This window comes from Zalophus californianus, chromosome 5 (assembly GCF_009762305.2).
Source record: "Zalophus californianus isolate mZalCal1 chromosome 5, mZalCal1.pri.v2, whole genome shotgun sequence".
NCBI classification, from domain to species: domain Eukaryota; kingdom Metazoa; phylum Chordata; class Mammalia; order Carnivora; family Otariidae; genus Zalophus; species Zalophus californianus.
In genome coordinates this window covers 52,294,902-52,311,754 of record NC_045599.1, presented here as the reverse complement: position 1 = coordinate 52,311,754, position 16,853 = coordinate 52,294,902, and the positions used below count along the sequence as shown (strand labels likewise).

At 39.2% G+C, this 16,853-nt stretch overlaps 1 long non-coding RNA gene across 1 annotated transcript in view; it reads left to right on the top strand.

Moving 5' to 3' along the window:
- Positions 1-16,853, top strand: part of LOC113929337 — a 173,038-nt gene that overhangs the window by 57,609 nt on the left and 98,576 nt on the right. The gene's annotated exons all lie outside the window — the stretch shown is intronic.

The window sequence follows — 16,853 nt, the reverse complement described above, 5'->3', positions numbered from 1 at the left end:
GGAAATCAAATTGTGTGTGTGTGTGTGTGTGTGTGTGTGTGTGTGTGTGTGTGTGTGTGTCACGCGCGCAGGCGCGCACGCACACCATTACTTGAGATATATGATAGTAGATTTTCAGTACAATGATACTGTAAGCTTCTCTGCCAGAGACCATGGTATCACAAAGTGACCTAATGGTCACCTGACCTCCAAACTTGGCAACAAGTGTCCTCATGCAACTTCTAGAACCTAGACACTTAGCAAATTAAACTCAAAATGCTCCTGTGAAATGCAGGCTGCTCGCAATAGATTTTGATTTGATTTTTACAGTCCATTCTGCAATAGGAAAAGGATTCTACCAAGATTGAGATATAGAGGGCTTAGATCTTACATGGAGGAGACATGGTCCTTCCATGGTGGATGCAGGGAGGCCCAGAGTGTAGTAAAGGGCAAGGGCCATGCTCTGGCAAAGAACCCATCAATAACTTTGATATGTGAATCCCAGAGGACACTGTGACATATCTGGTTCCTATTACAGGATTGGGGATCTGGTTCTGTTTAGAAATTCATGCAAAAAGTACAGTGTCTGTACAAGCAGAGGTTTTGATTCAGATGGAAATAAGCCTACGTTTTCTTAATTCCAGTTTCAGAAACAAAAGTGTGCTGCTAGGTTTGGAGGACAGCTGGGAAAAGCCTCTGGACTTGGATCCATGTAAGCCTTCTCAGACGTGAGGGGCCTATGAGGGTCCAGATATTTTTGCTCTCTATTTTTATTTATAAATAAGTCCTACCTCCCAGGTGCTGGAAAGCTAATCCAGGCTGACAGATTTCCTTACTTGACTGCCTTGGCTTTCAATGGCCAGTGTCACTCCTATTAATAGTAAACTCTATATTCTTAAAGAGCTTTTCTGTCTGCTCTGCCAGTCCTGGAGCAGACATTGGTAAGAAAGATCAAGCTGGGGTTAGGCTGGAGGAAGACAGAAGCAATTAAGCAGAGGGGACAGAGAGGCACCAAAAGAAGGAAAGCCAGGAATTTCTTGAGCAAAATTAACCTTAAGCTGACTTTGAAACTTTCTTTGATACATTCTTCTAGCAATTGGTTTTAAGGTCGACATAATACAAGATTAAGGAGTTGAAGAGGACCCATGCGTAGATGGAAAGTGATTCTAATGAGCAGATTAGTTGGCTTCTTGGAGAAAGGGACTCAAAGGATGATCTTGTTGAATGAGCTTCTTTTCTGGCTCCCTTTTTCTTAAGCAAATATAAAAATAGTGTTTTTAAAACAGCAATATGTATCTTTTAGCTAGTCTCTTCCTTTGGTTTTCAAAGTGCATTGCATATTTTGAGACAAATTCCAGTCGATTTTGGTGCTTTTGTGTCCTGCTTATTTATCCTCCTGTGGTCCAAGGTCTCAAGCAAAGACAGCATAGTGCCCCCAAACACTTTAGAAGTAAAACCTTTATTAATGGAATTATGGGGAAATAGAATTTATGCTTAACTCTTAGTTAAACATAAAACCCCTTTTGCTTTAATCCTTGATGTTGAAATCCTTTTTAAGATGTTTACATTTGCTTTTATGTCTGTGCACAGTACATGGAAATGATCTAATCTTGCTCTGATGATTCAGCATCTTGTAGCCCCTCCATTCTAAATATGTTTTATTGTAGGGATAAGGGGTACAGAAGATCAGAATGAGTCTAAGCCTTGGCCCCAAAGACTCCTTTATCTAATTGTGTTTGAATCCTGGGACAGACTCGCATTCCTGGTTCAGTTCTAAGTACCTGCAGACTCCAGCCCCAAACACTGCCACTTCTTTAGCAGGTCCAGAATGAATTTTTGCTTCCATGTGATCTCCTCCGAGGAGGATTATGAAGCCCCAGGAATGAAGACTGGGGGAAGAGCTGTGTCTCCAAATAAGACAGAATCATCACAGAACTGCTCTCCTCAGGCATGGCTCAGTGCCACATCACTTTTGGGCCTGAGGCCATGTGCTCCTGAGTTTCTGTCTTTTTTTTTTTTTTTTTAAAGATTTTATTTATTTTTAATTGACAGAGAGAGAGAGACAGAGAGAGAGGGAACAGAAGCAGGGGGAGTGGGAGAGGGAGAAGCAGGCTTCCCGCCGAGCAGGGAGCCCGATGCAGGGCTCGATCCCAGGACCCTGGGATCATGACCTGAGCTGAAGGCAGTCGCTTAACCAACTGAGCCACCCAGGCGCCCCCTGAGTTTCTGTCTTGACATGCAGGAGACCTGGATGGGCCCTTGAAGCCCATGGAGACTCCTAGCTCCTTCCCTACACGAACAGCTGAGGAAGGTGTAAATGTATTCGTTTACGTGGGGTAGAGGAGTCACGCTGCTGGCTCTCCTGGTGCCCCCTTTGAGTTCAAGGAAAAATGCCAGGTGGGAAGACATAAATATCTCGCCCAAAGACAATTTTTGAAAATCTCCTCTTTCTCACCCTTTCCATCCTGGTTGCCAGAGTAGTGGGCGATGTGGATCACATGGGAAGGACGAGCAAATGGTAGTAGGTCAGGGCTGCTAATTGTCTTGGCCTCTTTTGCTTGTTGTGACAACGAGGGAAGAGCCAACTGATCAAAACTTCTGCGCATCCTCTTTTAGCTGCAGGATTTACCACATTTTTGAAGTAAATGGCCAAAGGAAGTAGAGCTGTGTCAAGGACAAGAGGATTTAGCCAAGGGAGCCCCGTGGTTTCTTGCTTGTCATGAATGATGTATAAAATGAGGTAATGCAACCAAAATTAAGTGAGAGCTGCAGAGTCACTTTCCACACAGCTGGGAGTGAAGCTTTTTGATGACTGTATGATTTTTTAAAATGTCCTGGAACATCAGAAGGCCTGAATTCCAAAATCCCATTACTTTGCAACTTTATTTCACAGGTATATCTGGGCTTCAGGGAGGTGGTGCTGTCTCCAAGGGGGGAATGCCACCAATATTTTGACATTGGGACGTCTGGAAAAGCCTTTCCTCCAGTTGTTCCTCCCTTCCCACTTGTGGTCTTAGTCTTCTGGCCTAGAGAATCAGCATAATTGCTATCGGAAACGTCGGGGAAGGGAAGAGAGGCTTAAGAAATGAAAATCTGAAATGGAGCAGTATGTCCAGAGGGAACTAATAGGCTCAAGCAGAGTTTACAGAAAGAGCCCCATCCATGATACTCTCAGGAACAGGACTGTTTCCTGCTTTGAGCTTTCCTTTACTTGAGGCTCTATTTCTGATGTTTACTATGGGCTCCACTTTTCTGACTCACGGACTTTCCTTCTGAGGAAAGGAGTCAGGGAGATATGGGTTAGCCACCTCTTCCGGCTATATAGCCTTGGCCCTGGTCTGCAAACGGAGAAGGAACATCTGCCACAAAAAGTGGTTTTGAGGGTTATTGTAATGTCGGTGGCCAACAAATATAAATTCTCTCCTTGCCTCCGTTCTCCCATTCTGTTTTTTCTTTTCCTGTTGACTTTCTTCATTAAACATGCTAGTAGATGTTTACCTTGAGGCAGATAAAGCTTTTGCTTCTAAAGTGGGCCGTGGGCCTGCTCTTTTTGGAAACTCTGCTTTAGTCAATTAGTTGTTTTGTGAGGAAAGTATTCTGAGGGTTGAGAGAGAGAGGGAGAGAGAGAGAGAAACACTACTTAGGGAATCATTTTGGGTGCATGCAAGGATTGAGAAAGGGGTAAGAAAGAGGACATTTTATCCACCATGGGTAAAAATGGAACAAGGTTCGGATAGTACACTTTTTTCTAAAGATGTCTTGAGCATTAGCAAGATGCTGCTTGAAAGAGAGGAAAAAAAAATCTTCCATGGACCTGTGCCTGTTTGACCTTGAATTTTATTTTGCCTACATTATTTGGAAAACCCCAAGCTAAGAAATTTTTATAAAAAGAGCTATTGTCTGAGATTCCTGGCAGAAACAAACATAAAACTGATATGGTAGGATGACCCCTTAATCTGGATCTCTCAGGATTCCCACATATAAATACCTGCTGAAGATGAGCTCCTGATACATAGTTGCAAAATACACAAGAAAGCAAACTACCGTGAGTGTGCATTACTAGACATAAAAAAAAACATTAGAATTACACCATTTCCAATAATTTAAAATAGTAGAGCCTTGAGTAGAAACTATGACAATGATGTTTTAAATGATTAAAGACATAAAGTAGGGAATGTAAAATAAAAGAAAATAACAAGTGGTTATAAAAAGTAATTGTAAAAAAAGGAAAGCAGATTTTGAAAGAACTTACTAAAAACTTCTGGAAGGGAATGTTACTGAATGCAACTGTAGTGAGAACTAGTAAATTGGAAAGTAGATCTCATAAAATTATCCAGAAACTAGCACTGAGAGATAAATTGACAGGAAATATATAAGACAGTTGAAAATACATGTAGAAATAGAATTAAAGGTTTCTATATGTCAATCATAGTTAATCGTAGAAAAAATAAAGGGAATACTTGAAGAGATAATGATTAAGAGTTTTCCAGAGTTAAAAGTAAACTCAAATCCTCATATTTGGGAAGCACAATAAATCTCAAGCAGATTAAGTACAAAAGACACTAGACTTACTGAAATAAAATCTCAGAACTCATAAGACAAAGAAAGAAGAAATCTTAGGAACAATAAAGAAGAAACAGTATATTATTTATAAGAACCACAACAGATTATTCAATAGCAAAAAGAAAAATAATATTTTCAAAGTGCCAAGATAAAATTTGTATTACACCCTCACCCTTGAATGATAATTTGGCTTACCATAGAATTTTTCATTGACATATTAAATGCAGAAATCAGGACTGAGTTGCAAGAAGGAATGATGAACACATGGGACAAATTTAACTTAGTATTTACTATAAAATAACAATGTCAGCAATGGCATGATTTAGAGGTAGAAAGACAAGGGAAAATTAAAAGCTGTACAAAATTAATATATAAGACAGAAAGACACTGATTAGATTTAAATTGTTATAAATACTTGTTTTGGAGGAAGATAGAGCTATTGATTAAATTTAGACTTCATTAAAATAAGTATGTATATTGAAACTTTAAGGGTAACCACTAAAAAACCAGAAATTAAATATATAACTTCTAAACCAGGAGAGAATGGCAAGCAATAAAGAAAATTCATTTAAGTCCAGTAAAAGCCAAAATAAGAGATAAATATACCTTAGGGTAAATAGGAAACACAACATAAGTGGTAGTAATAAACTCAAATATGTCAGTAATTAAAACAAATATAAATGGACTAAACTCTCCTGTTTAAAAAATCAAGAGTATCATGCTGGATTGAAAATAAAAACAAAACAAAAACCAAAGACATAGCTAAACCATAAAGACCCCCAGAGTTAAAGATAAAAAAGCGTGGCAACAGACATAACAGACAAATTTTAACCATGGGAAAGCTGATATAGCTAAAATAATATACAAAGTGGTATTTAACTAATAGAGATAAAGATGAGTCTTAAATAAGGATAAAAGAAACAGTATGCCAGAAAGATTCAAATTCCTTTCAAGGACTCATGGGCCATTTAAAAAAGAAAACAACTAATGTATCATTACATGGAAAGGCTTAGTAGAAATAGTAAATACCAAAAAGAGCGTATACACACTAAGTTCTCCAACTATAGTGGGGTTAAATGTGAGAAAACAGTAAGTAAAAATTCTTTTTAAAACATAATATTTCTGGAAATTAAAAGTAACTATTTCTAAGTAAATCATGGGTCAAATAATGAATAACAATGGAAATATATTTATAATTAAACAGTTAGGAAAATGTCATAAATAAGAGTAGTGTGATAAAGCTAGAATGTTATTTAGTGTGTAATTTGCAGCCTTAGCTGCTTTCACTAGAAGTGAAGAAAACCAGGGGCCCCCTGGGTGGCATAGTCTGTTAAGTGTCTGATTCTTGGTTTCGCCTCAGGTCATGATCTCAGGGTCATGAGATGGAGCCACATGTTGCGCTTCCTGCTCAGCAGGGAGTATGCTTGAAACTCTCTCCCCCTTTCCCTCTGCCCCCCCACTCTGCGCCCTCTCTTTCTCTCTCTAAAATAAATAAATAATAAATCTTAAAAAAAAAGAAGAAGTGAAGAAAGTCAGGACTTAATTAAGAATCTAGTAAAAGAACAGAGTAATTCAAAAGAATTAAAAGAAAGGAAGATACGAGGTTGGGAGTATAAAGTAATAAAATAAAAAGCTAAAAATGAGGAAGTTTCAACAAAATTCGAAAACTGACTTGTGCTTCTTTATGCATTCTGCTCCTAGGAGGGTAGAATGGTTTACCTAATCAGTAAATTTGAGAGGAATACTGAGCTTACTCATATCAGCTCTGCTCTTCTTTCAGACCAAACCTGTCTGGAGTCAGGGTAAGTTTTCCTCTGCTCCTTCATGCTCCTCCATGCCATAGATCTCAACCAGGCAGCCCTTTGGGGGGAATTCTGCTTCCTGAGTCAGGAAATCAGTCTAATTCTGGCTCTCATATTAAGCTACAATCTCCAGACCAGGCATTATAAGTAACAAAGGTACTTACTTCTTTGATTTCTCAATTTGTTCATAACCTGGGCAGGAAAGAGGGAAAATACAAAATCTTTTTAGGAATGAATAAAGAAACATTGGTAAGATATAGTAGATATTAAAAAATAAAGAGGATACTATGCTTATCCAAATGCCAACAAACTTAAACAGAAACTGTGTGTTTGTTTCATCCCACTAGTGAGTTTGTATATCCAGTTGCAGCAAGTACAGAAAAATGCAAGTTTACCAAAAACTGACTCAAGAAGAAACAGATCAGTAGTTATAATCATTTAAAAAATTCAGTATTTCATAAAAATCTACACATATGCATGTGCATGTATACACACACGCTCATTTCAAACTCTTAATTTACAGGTAAGTTCTAGCAAACATTCAGTCTTAAACAAATGTTTCAGATAATAAAAAGAGTGCTCTCCAACTCATTTTATGAGACTGGTGTAACTGATAGAAAAACAGATAAACTTGATATTAAAAACAGAAAAAGTCAATATGAAAAAAATTTGCAGACAAATATTCACAAATAAATGTAGGGTCAAAAATCATAAATAAAATATAAGCAAGTCAGAATCCAGCTATATCTTTATGGGTTTTATATATGTATACTTGTGTGCATGTGCACACATGTATGTGTGTATGTGTAAACCCAGTAGGGCTTCTTAAGTAACCTAAAGACGGTTTAACAACAGAACCGTTTGTAATGTAATTTAGCGTATTGACTGAAGAGGAAATATACAATCATTTAAATCAAAGCAGGAAAAACACTTAAAAAATTCAATATATTTTCATGATAAATTCTTAGTAAAATGGAAAGGTGGGGAATATTTGATAAAAGATGATCTACCAACATTTTAGAGCAAATATCCTCTTTGGTATTCTCTTCAAAGAGGATTAAGACAAGAATGCCTGTCATCACGGCATCTGTTTATCAATGTACTGCAGGTTCTAGTCAGTGATGCTAGACAAGAAAAAGAAATGAAGTGATATAAGCATCGGAAAAGAAGAAAACACTTTTACTTGTGTGTGTGTGTGTGTGTGTGTGTGTGTGTGTGTGTGTTTGTGTTTAGACAATGTATATATCTAAGAGAAACTGTCAAATAATTCAAATAATAAAGTTTTTGGAGAGAAGATTCTTGTAGGTTGGGCTCCAGGGAAGCTGACTCTGACCTGGCAGTCAGCACATAGTTTATTGGATTGTGTTCTTAATATCTGCACCCGTGGAAGGGATGGGTGAGAAGCAGGATTGTACAAAGGGAGAAGTTGAACTGTGATGCAGTCCTAAAGAAGGCCCCAGACAACCCCCTGGGAAGATCTGAAGCTGCTGACTCCCTTTAGAATTATTCCAGGTTAGGGTGGAGAGGCCAGGGCTTTATATTTCCAAGTTGACCAGTTACCCAGTGTACAATGCCCTGGGAAGTGATGTGGCTCTGGGTTTGGCAGCTCTTTTGGCCAATACCCTTCTTTAAGAGGGCTTGTGGTTGAGGTCTAACTGCTAGCATTACTTCCTGCACCGAAGGGGATAAGTTCTTTAGTCCTAAAGGGGGACCCAGGAGGCACGGGGATCTACCTCATTTATTTAAGTTTTGGGAGCCATTCCTTCAGGATCTCAGTGGGAGTCTTTACCTTGGGGGAGGGGGAAACTTACAGGAAGAAGATGAACAGGACAGAGTATGGCTCCCATTGGAGCAGCTGGTCTTGGGGCCACCACTGATACTCATTGATTACAGCTTTACTATGCATTCTAGATGTCCGCTCCTCTTACATAGCACCTCTGCTAGTCTCAGTGGCAGACCTGCTGGGTGACCCAGATCCTCATTTCTGACAGGTCTGATACTCTGGCCATGTGTCCTTTTTTTAGGCCAGGGTTGCTGCAACTGTCCAATTACCATCACAATTGGGCAAGATATTACCAAGAGGCACATCACTTAGAAGCCAAATATAGTCTTCCCTGCTGACATTATGTAGTAGCAACTTACCTTCTCCTGATAATTAGCATTAACACCCCCCCCCCCCACCATTTCAGAACCTGCTATTCATTATGATAATTCCATCTCCTTGGCTTCTAACTGTTAAGTGCTGCCATCTGGCCTCTGTAATTTCGGAGTCCGGTATCCCCACTGCTATCAGTGAGGCCAGTTCTGTAACGGCTTTCTGCTACTGTCATCCTGGCCTGCAGAGGGGAGCTACCACTAAACTTCAGGAGGCTAGTGGTCTTCTCACCAGTGCATTTTTTATTGCTCTGGGCCCTCGTATGGAGAATTTTCATCCTGTGGATTTTTCAGTCTTACATGGTAAGTCCACTCTTCTATGCCTACTTATCTAGGCCTTTTTACTATTTCTTTGACTTTCTGCCTTGGTAATTTAGGCATTTCTGCGTTCACTTAGTGTGGGCTAGAGTCAAACAAACGTTTTCTATAAAGGGCCAGAGAGTAAATATTTTAGGGTTTGTGAGCCACAAACAGCCTTGCTTGCCTATCTTTGTTTATTTTTTATAGCGCTTTAAAAACAGAAAAAACATTCTTAGCTTTCAGGCTGTACAAAAATAAGGCACTGGGATTGTAGTTTGCGAAGCCCTGGACCATAGCTTTTTCACGCATCTGGGAGCCTTCCTAGGAGGGTGTTTGCGTAATCTCTCAACATCTATAATGAGGACCCATGTTAAATTCCGTGTCCTGCCACAGTGCCCCTAAATTAATAAACTCTCCCTTCTTCCACTTTATATTCTGCCTCCACTGAACCAGCATCCTCAGAATCCAGTCTAGTGCGTCGTCCCATGGCCCTTGTTGGGACAGGTTTTCTGGGTCCTGCACCTCCCTTTTGGCAATTTCTTCTTCTTTCTTTATCAGGCTCAACCCATCCGGGTTGGGTTAACCTTTATTATTGTCCTAATGACCAGGAGGGGTGGTGGAGGCTGATCCCAAGAGGGAGGAGTGTTATCTTGCAGCAGAGAGGCTTCTTTGAGAAGAAAAGACTTCTTTCTGAGACACTTCTTCTCTGCATCTCTGTAGATGCAAGTAAGAGGGAAAGAATAGGTGTTAGGAGTGAGGGGTGGGCCACTTGTGCAAGCTCTGATGGTTCTGGGGGATGTAAGAAATTAAAGAGTTTCAGGTGCATCACCCCAGGTATCCTCATTCATTCTCTCCCAGTCAGGGCTCTGAACTTACATGGCTGCCCAACCAGTAGGCACTGAGAGATTCATCTTCTTTGGAATTCTGCTCCTCGTAAGGTTAAGTCCTTCTTTACATTTTCCTTAGGCTGCAAGATACGAGACTTACTTCACAAGATCCTTGGACTTTTACATTTAGTTTTTAATTAATAATTAATTTCCATTAGTCTTCCTATGTATTTTTCAAATGATTAATAAATCTTAGCTATAGTCACCCAGTTTCACTGTCCCTGTAGTTATTAGTTGCCCCATGTTTTTCTTTTAAAGATTTGTTTATTTATTTTAGAGAGAAAGAGAGTGAGAGAACGTATGAGCAGGAGGGGCAGAGGCAGAGGGAGAGAGAACCTCAAGCAGACTCCACCCTGAGCACAGAGCCTGATGCAGGGCTCGATCTTGCAGCTCTGAGATCACGACCTGAGCCAAAACCAAGAGTTGGATGCTTAACTGACTGCACCACCTAGGCACTCCCCAGCCCCCTGTCTGTCAAATGCCTGATCAGTCACATTCTCCTGTGCATCCTCTTTGACCAGAATACCCTCTCAGTTTACCACAGATAAGTTTTAACAATTTCATCTCTACCTCGTGCCAGTGATGGGTCCTCATCACCAGTCAGGCCGAAGATGACCCAACTGCAAAATCTCATCTTAGCATCTGCTTTCATGGACTGTCTCAGGTTCTGTTCTCCAGGAAGCAGACTCTGAGGTAGAGGTGAATATGCAGAAAGCATGCTTTTGAGGTTGATACCTATAGACAGGCCAGGAAGGAAGCAGGACTGAATAGAGGAGGAGACGGGGTGGGATGTGGTCTCAGTGAAGACCTTGGCAGGGAAACTCCAGAACTGGGATGGCCCTTCCGAGTTGTCCCAAGCTGACGTGAGGAAGGTGAGTCTTTATTCTCTGTTAATTGGTCTTTGCTGATTAACGAGTTCCCTAGGAAAGGGGTGTGAGGTAAGGTAGACACTCCTAAAGAGGGCCAACTGCTGGAGAGAGTAGCATATCCCACTGCTTGGCAAAGAAGCCCTTCTGACTTAGAGGGACAGCTGGGTGGTACGTCACAGCATCTACTTCTAAGATCTTTACATATTGGCCCCAAAGGTAGAAAATGTCAAAGTTAGAAAACATAATTTAAGTAACAATACCTTTTCAAAAAGTAACAAAAACTTTTAAGGTGTCTGGGAATAAAGTTAACAAATATTCAAGCCACTTTAAGAAAAAATTATAAGAATTTATTAAATTTTATTAGGGATGCCTGGGTGGCTCAGTTGGTTAAGTGGCTGACTCTTGGTTTCAGCTCAGGTCATGATCTCGGGGTCCTGGGACTGAGCCTTGCATGGGACTCTGCACTCAGTGGGGAGTCTGCTTGAGGATTCTCTCTCTCTGTCCCTCTCTGTCTGCCCCTCCCTCTGCTCATTCCCTCTCTCTCTCTCTCTCTCTCTTTAAAATAGATAAATAAAATCTAAAAAAAGTAGACTTAAGTAAATAGTTATATTATGTCTATGGATGGCAAGATTCAATATTTTAAAGACGTTAGTGCTCTGTAAGTTAACATAAAATTCAAAATCCCAACAGCTTTTGTTAATATTTGATCTTGTCCTAAGATTTATATGGAAAAACAAATGGCCAACAATAGTGTAAACAATTTTATTTAATTAATTTATTTATTAAGATTTTATTTGCGAGAGAGAGAACGAGAGACAGAGAGCATGAGAGGGAGGAGGGTCAGAGGGAGAAGCAGACTCCCTGCTGAGCAGGGAGCCCGATGTGGGACTTGATCCCGGGACTCCAGGATCATGACCTGAGCCGAAGGCAGTCGCTTAACCAACTGAGCCACCCAGGAGCCCAGTGCAAACAATTTTAAAAGTAGAACAAGGGCAGGAAGACTTGCCCTACTGGCTAAAGTAATTAAGATAGATGGCAGTGCCATAGGAATATATAGATAGACCAGTGCAATCTAATAGAGATTTGACACTTGTTTGAATAATTACTGAATATATGATAGTTGTAGCACTGTAAATTAGTGGGAAAACAACAGACTTTTAAATAAATGGTACAATTGATTATTTCTATGGGAAAAGAAAACTGTGTATCTGTCTCATTCTATGTATACAAGTTTGATTCCAAGTAGATTGGGTATGTATAAATTATAAAACTTTAAAACTTTTACAACAAAATACACAAGAATACTTTTATGACTTTGAGGTAGGGAAAGATTTCTTAAACAAAGCATGAAAACTACATGTTACAAGGGAAAATACTGATAACTTCGACTCCTTGAAAGGTTTTATAAACAGAGACAACATAACTAAATGTCAGATCATAATATTAGATGAGATATCTGCAATTATGTAACTGATAGAGGAATAATATCTGGAACATTTAAAGAGCTTCCAGAAAACAATAAGAAAAATATAAGTGAACATGTAAGTAGGCAAAAGATAAGAACAGGCAATTATGAGAAGCTAAACATGAATGGCTAATATATGTTTGAAAAATTTCTCACCCTTCCCAGAGATCCTGGAGAAGTTAATTAAAACCACAGTGAAATAGTTTTTCATGCCCATTAGGTTTGTAAAAACTGTTAAGTCTGCAAATTCCAGTGTTGGGAAGGATTTGGGACAAGGCAATACGCATACTCTGCTAGTGGGTTTGTGAAGTGGGAGTGTACATTGGGATAGCCACTTTGGAAAGCAATTTGGTAACATCAAATAAAATTTCAAATGAACTTAATTTTCACCCAAGGAATTCTCTACCACCCTAGAGAAGTTTTTTCACATGTGGATATGAATGTTCAATTTAGTATCATTTGTAATGGATGGAAATTGGAAACAGCCTTAATTTCCATTCACTAGAGAATGGGTGAGTTGAAGTAGATTCATAGAAGGACATACTATACTGAAGTTAAAGTGATCTAGAGCCACATGTTTCAGTGTGGATGAACTTAAAAAGTAAAATATTAAACCAAAAATTAAAAAGAAAAACAGCTGCAGAATATTTATGGTACACTGCAACATATTGTTTATGAATATATACATTTTGCATTTATGTATTTCATATATGTAATCTGATTACATATTGCATATATATTTAAATATACAAATTATATGTACTATATAATATATTATAAAATATCATGAAAATGTGAGTGAAAGTGAGAAACACCAAATTAAAGATAATAATCTTTCTGCAGAGAGGCGTGTAGGAAGAATAATGGTATTGAGAAGGGGTCTGTCATCATATCTGTATTAATTTTTTTTCCCTTTAGAGACCCTGAAGCTCTAAAGATAGAAAGCAAAATTTAAGCTTTGACAAAGCTGAGCAGTGCATACATGAATTTTTGTTGTGTTTTAAAATTTTCTATACTTTTTGGTATGTTTGAATTACATCAAGATTGAATTAGAAAATTAAGGAGTTTAAATGGACTGTCTAAGGAAAAATCTATTATTGTCATTTGATGAAAATGAATGCTGCAAATCCTTGTTTCTGACCAGTGAAACCCCACTTTCACAGACCACGGTATCTAACTCGATAAGCTCCATCTCGGACTCAGCAGGGGCTCTGAAAGAGAATAGCTAGGTGAACATGAGTAAATCAAATGTGCAAAGAGTAATCAGATGGGATATCTTTGGTCTTTCTTTGCTGGGGACGCTGAGGTTGGGATTGGGGAAAGAATGTTGGTTCAGGAAGAAGCTCTGCTTAGGAACTTCTGAAGAGATCCAGCCTCTTGCACTATACCTCATCTGAGACCTCTTAAGTTTCTGCCTTCAGGATCGGGCTTCCTGAGTTTCCTGTGATGCCCCCTGCTTCCTACGTCTTTTTGGGCTCATTAACTCACTGCTCTAGGCATCCTGGTCAAGAGCGGTGAAGGTGTGGTGTCTCAAGCTTTCCTGGTTAGGCAAAGCCTATGGAAGCAGCAAAACGGATCATATCCCCTAGTGGGTTCAGTGGAAACAGAAAGATTGGGCTGTGCTGGGAACATTGGTGATCAGAGCCATGTGTAGGGAGAACTTGGAGGGTTAGAGTTAGAGGAGACCTTAGAGACCATCTGGCTAAGCTTTTATGTGTGTGTGTTCAGACTTTTTATTGTAATAGAGTAGATGAAACAAGTGGTCATGACACTGCTCTGGTTAAAGCTAGTGGGAGGACCCCAATGACAAGTCACTGGTGCTCCTGCTTCTTGCTCTCTCCCCTGATAGCCCCTGCTAAGGCTCTAGGAAGCACATGGTGTAAAACCCTGTTCATGTCCAAAACCCTTCACTAGACAGATGAAGATGTTGATCTCCAGTTGGGATGCTGTGATTGCTCAAGCTCATACTCATTTGGTGGAGGTAGAGACCCTCCACTCCTGACAGTACACTTCCTACTGCACCCTTCAAGCACTTTCTTGATTTTCTTAGAATGGAGTCAGTATAAGCAGACTATAGTGATTTTTTTTCTCCCTTCATTTATTTATTTATTTTTTATATTCCAGATTTTTAAAAAAGATAGTTTTGAGTGTTGCATACCAAGACATGATACTATCATCCTGCTATGTTACAACTTACTTCATCATTTCACTGAGCTCCATGTGAAGAAATCAGAGTTAGTCCTTAAGTGTTATGGTGATGGAGGAGGGGAGAGGGATCCAGCCTAATTCCACGTGAGGGAGCTAGGAAATAAATATTAAGAGAGAGAATATCTCACTATGCCTGTTGTCCCCAAACAGCTGTCTCCTAAACTCCACTTGTTAAGGTAATAATTTGGTTTATCGAGCTGTACTTTTAAAATGCTAATAACATCTTCCCTCTAGGTCAAACCCATTGATCACTCACACCATAAAGTGAATATTAATAAGATTTCTACATGCTACGCACTATGCTTAGTGTTTCACTTGCATTATCTTATATAACCCACATAATAATAGTGTGAGGTAAATACAACTGTTTCTTCACTTACCTAAGGATAAATGGAGGTTTATAGAGGTTAAATATTTCACCCCAAAGCACACAGCTAATGAATGGCAGAGTCAAGATCTGAGTCCCTGCTCTTAGTGGCTGTGCTATCCTGCAATGGACAGTCGGGTTTCATACCCAACTACTCAGTTAGAGAATGGGTGTTTCATTGGTGTATGGAAGAAGGGTTAATTAATTATAGAGTAGGTGGGCATGGTTGGTGGTGCTTTCCTCTCCATTTTACAACCCGGCTTAAGTTACTTCTGTATGGATTTAGATTAGAGATTCCCAATAATAAATAAAGTAAAAAAGAAATATAACCAAACTACAAGAACCAAAAACTGCACTTAAAGAGTTTCTGTAAAACATTTATATAAATGAGAGCATCATTTTTTGGGGAGCTATATGCTATCAGCCCAGATTTCCTATTGCATTTTCAGATTTTAAGTTCCTAAAATCAGCTTTTAGTGAGAAGGGACTGTGAAGGACATTTAAGTAATATAAAGTTAATTAATGATAACTATTTCACAAAGAGGTAAACTGGATATTTGAAATAATTAGATACTTAAAAAACCTCTTTTTGCAAATGGTGTCAGTCTTCACATCATTCAAATTCATTTGCAAGAAATAGAATACTAAATTCAAACTGGCTTAAACAATAGGGATATTAAGCCTTACAGTACTCAGTTCTGAAGTCGAGTGGGCTTTATGTTTGATTCAGTGAGTCACAAAATATCATCGAAGGGCCAGATTCTCTCTGTCTCTTCATTCTGCTGTTTTAAGCTTTGGCTTCATTCTCAGGTTGGTTTTTCTTGTGCCACAAAATGGCTGCCATTTGGGGCAAGCCTCCTTATTCCCTTACAGTGAGGAAGAGAAAACTGGCTTCTTGTTGCTCTCTCTTCAGAACCAAGAAAAGCATTCCCAGAAACCTCTTCTCTTTTTCACCGGCCAGGATCAAAGGTCACATGACCATTTCTTAGACAATCTCAGCAAAATGGGTTGAGATTACACATAATCAGCCAGGTCCAGCTCTTTAAATGAGGACATTCCCTCAGACACCAGTGCTTTTTCTGACACTCAGAAAAGTGCAATGTATGTTACAGAGGCAACCACAATCCCCAGTGTAGAATTTGCCTGTACCAGATGGGTGCCATGATTCATTTACATATTCAAGAGACATGTATTAAATATCTGCCATCTGCTCAGAACCAAGAGATTCTAAAGAAAAGTTATACATGAATCCATTTTTCTATTAGGTGACAAAAATGACAAACCGTGGCTCATGCCCCTGCTGCTTTTTCCTCCCTACCCTTTGGTGTAAGCACTCAGTAAAAACCTCAACCCAGCCAAAGATTGAACTAAAGATGAAAACTGAGGCTGAGCCCAAATTGATGGCTCCAAAACAAGGAAACTGACCAAATTCAGTCAACCATTTAGTTACTAACCAATTATTTTATTATATACAATCCTTTAAAATAATTAATCTTTTTTTTTACACAGACCAATTTCCCTTTATCAGGTGATAGATTACACTGACATACCCTTTAATTCTTGAGAGCACTGGGTATATATCTCCATCCCCCACAACTCATCAGTTTGATAGCTAGCAACTTTACTCTTGGGCTTACTATATTACATATTTAAATCTTTTGAAGGGGTAGGTTAAGGGCTCAAAAATTCTTATATGCAAAGCTCAGAGTGCTCTAGATTGGCCAAACAATTGCATTTGTAAATGTGAAATACCTTCAGGAGCACTTCCCTTGAAAGTGAATGAGATATGGGTGCTTGGAACAAGTTATGAGTTGTCTTATCTTGTGGTATAGCAAATTTTGAAGTTGGTCAAATATGCAGTTTTTACTCTCCCCCCACTTTTTTTCTAACAGCCCAGTTAACTGTACCTGCCTCTTTATTAACCACAGAAAAGCAAAAACCTAGCAACATGAAATTAAATTTTTCTGTGCTTTGGCACCAGTATGCCCACGGAGAATGCTAAAGACATGTGGAAGATTTAATGCTTAGGGAGAGCAAAAGATTATTTGCTTCTGCCCCAGCAACAGAGCTATTCTAAGAGCTCTGATTGCTTAAGAGAGGCAGGGCACAGGCATGGCCTCTTTTTCTGTCTCTTGCTTAGACTTTTAAATTCTTACTTGTTTATTTATTTGTTGAAGAGATTATAGCATAGTCTAGAGCAGTGGTTTTTCTGAGTTTGTTCTTCTGAGTAACTCCTAGACTGACCCCTAATAGTATTTG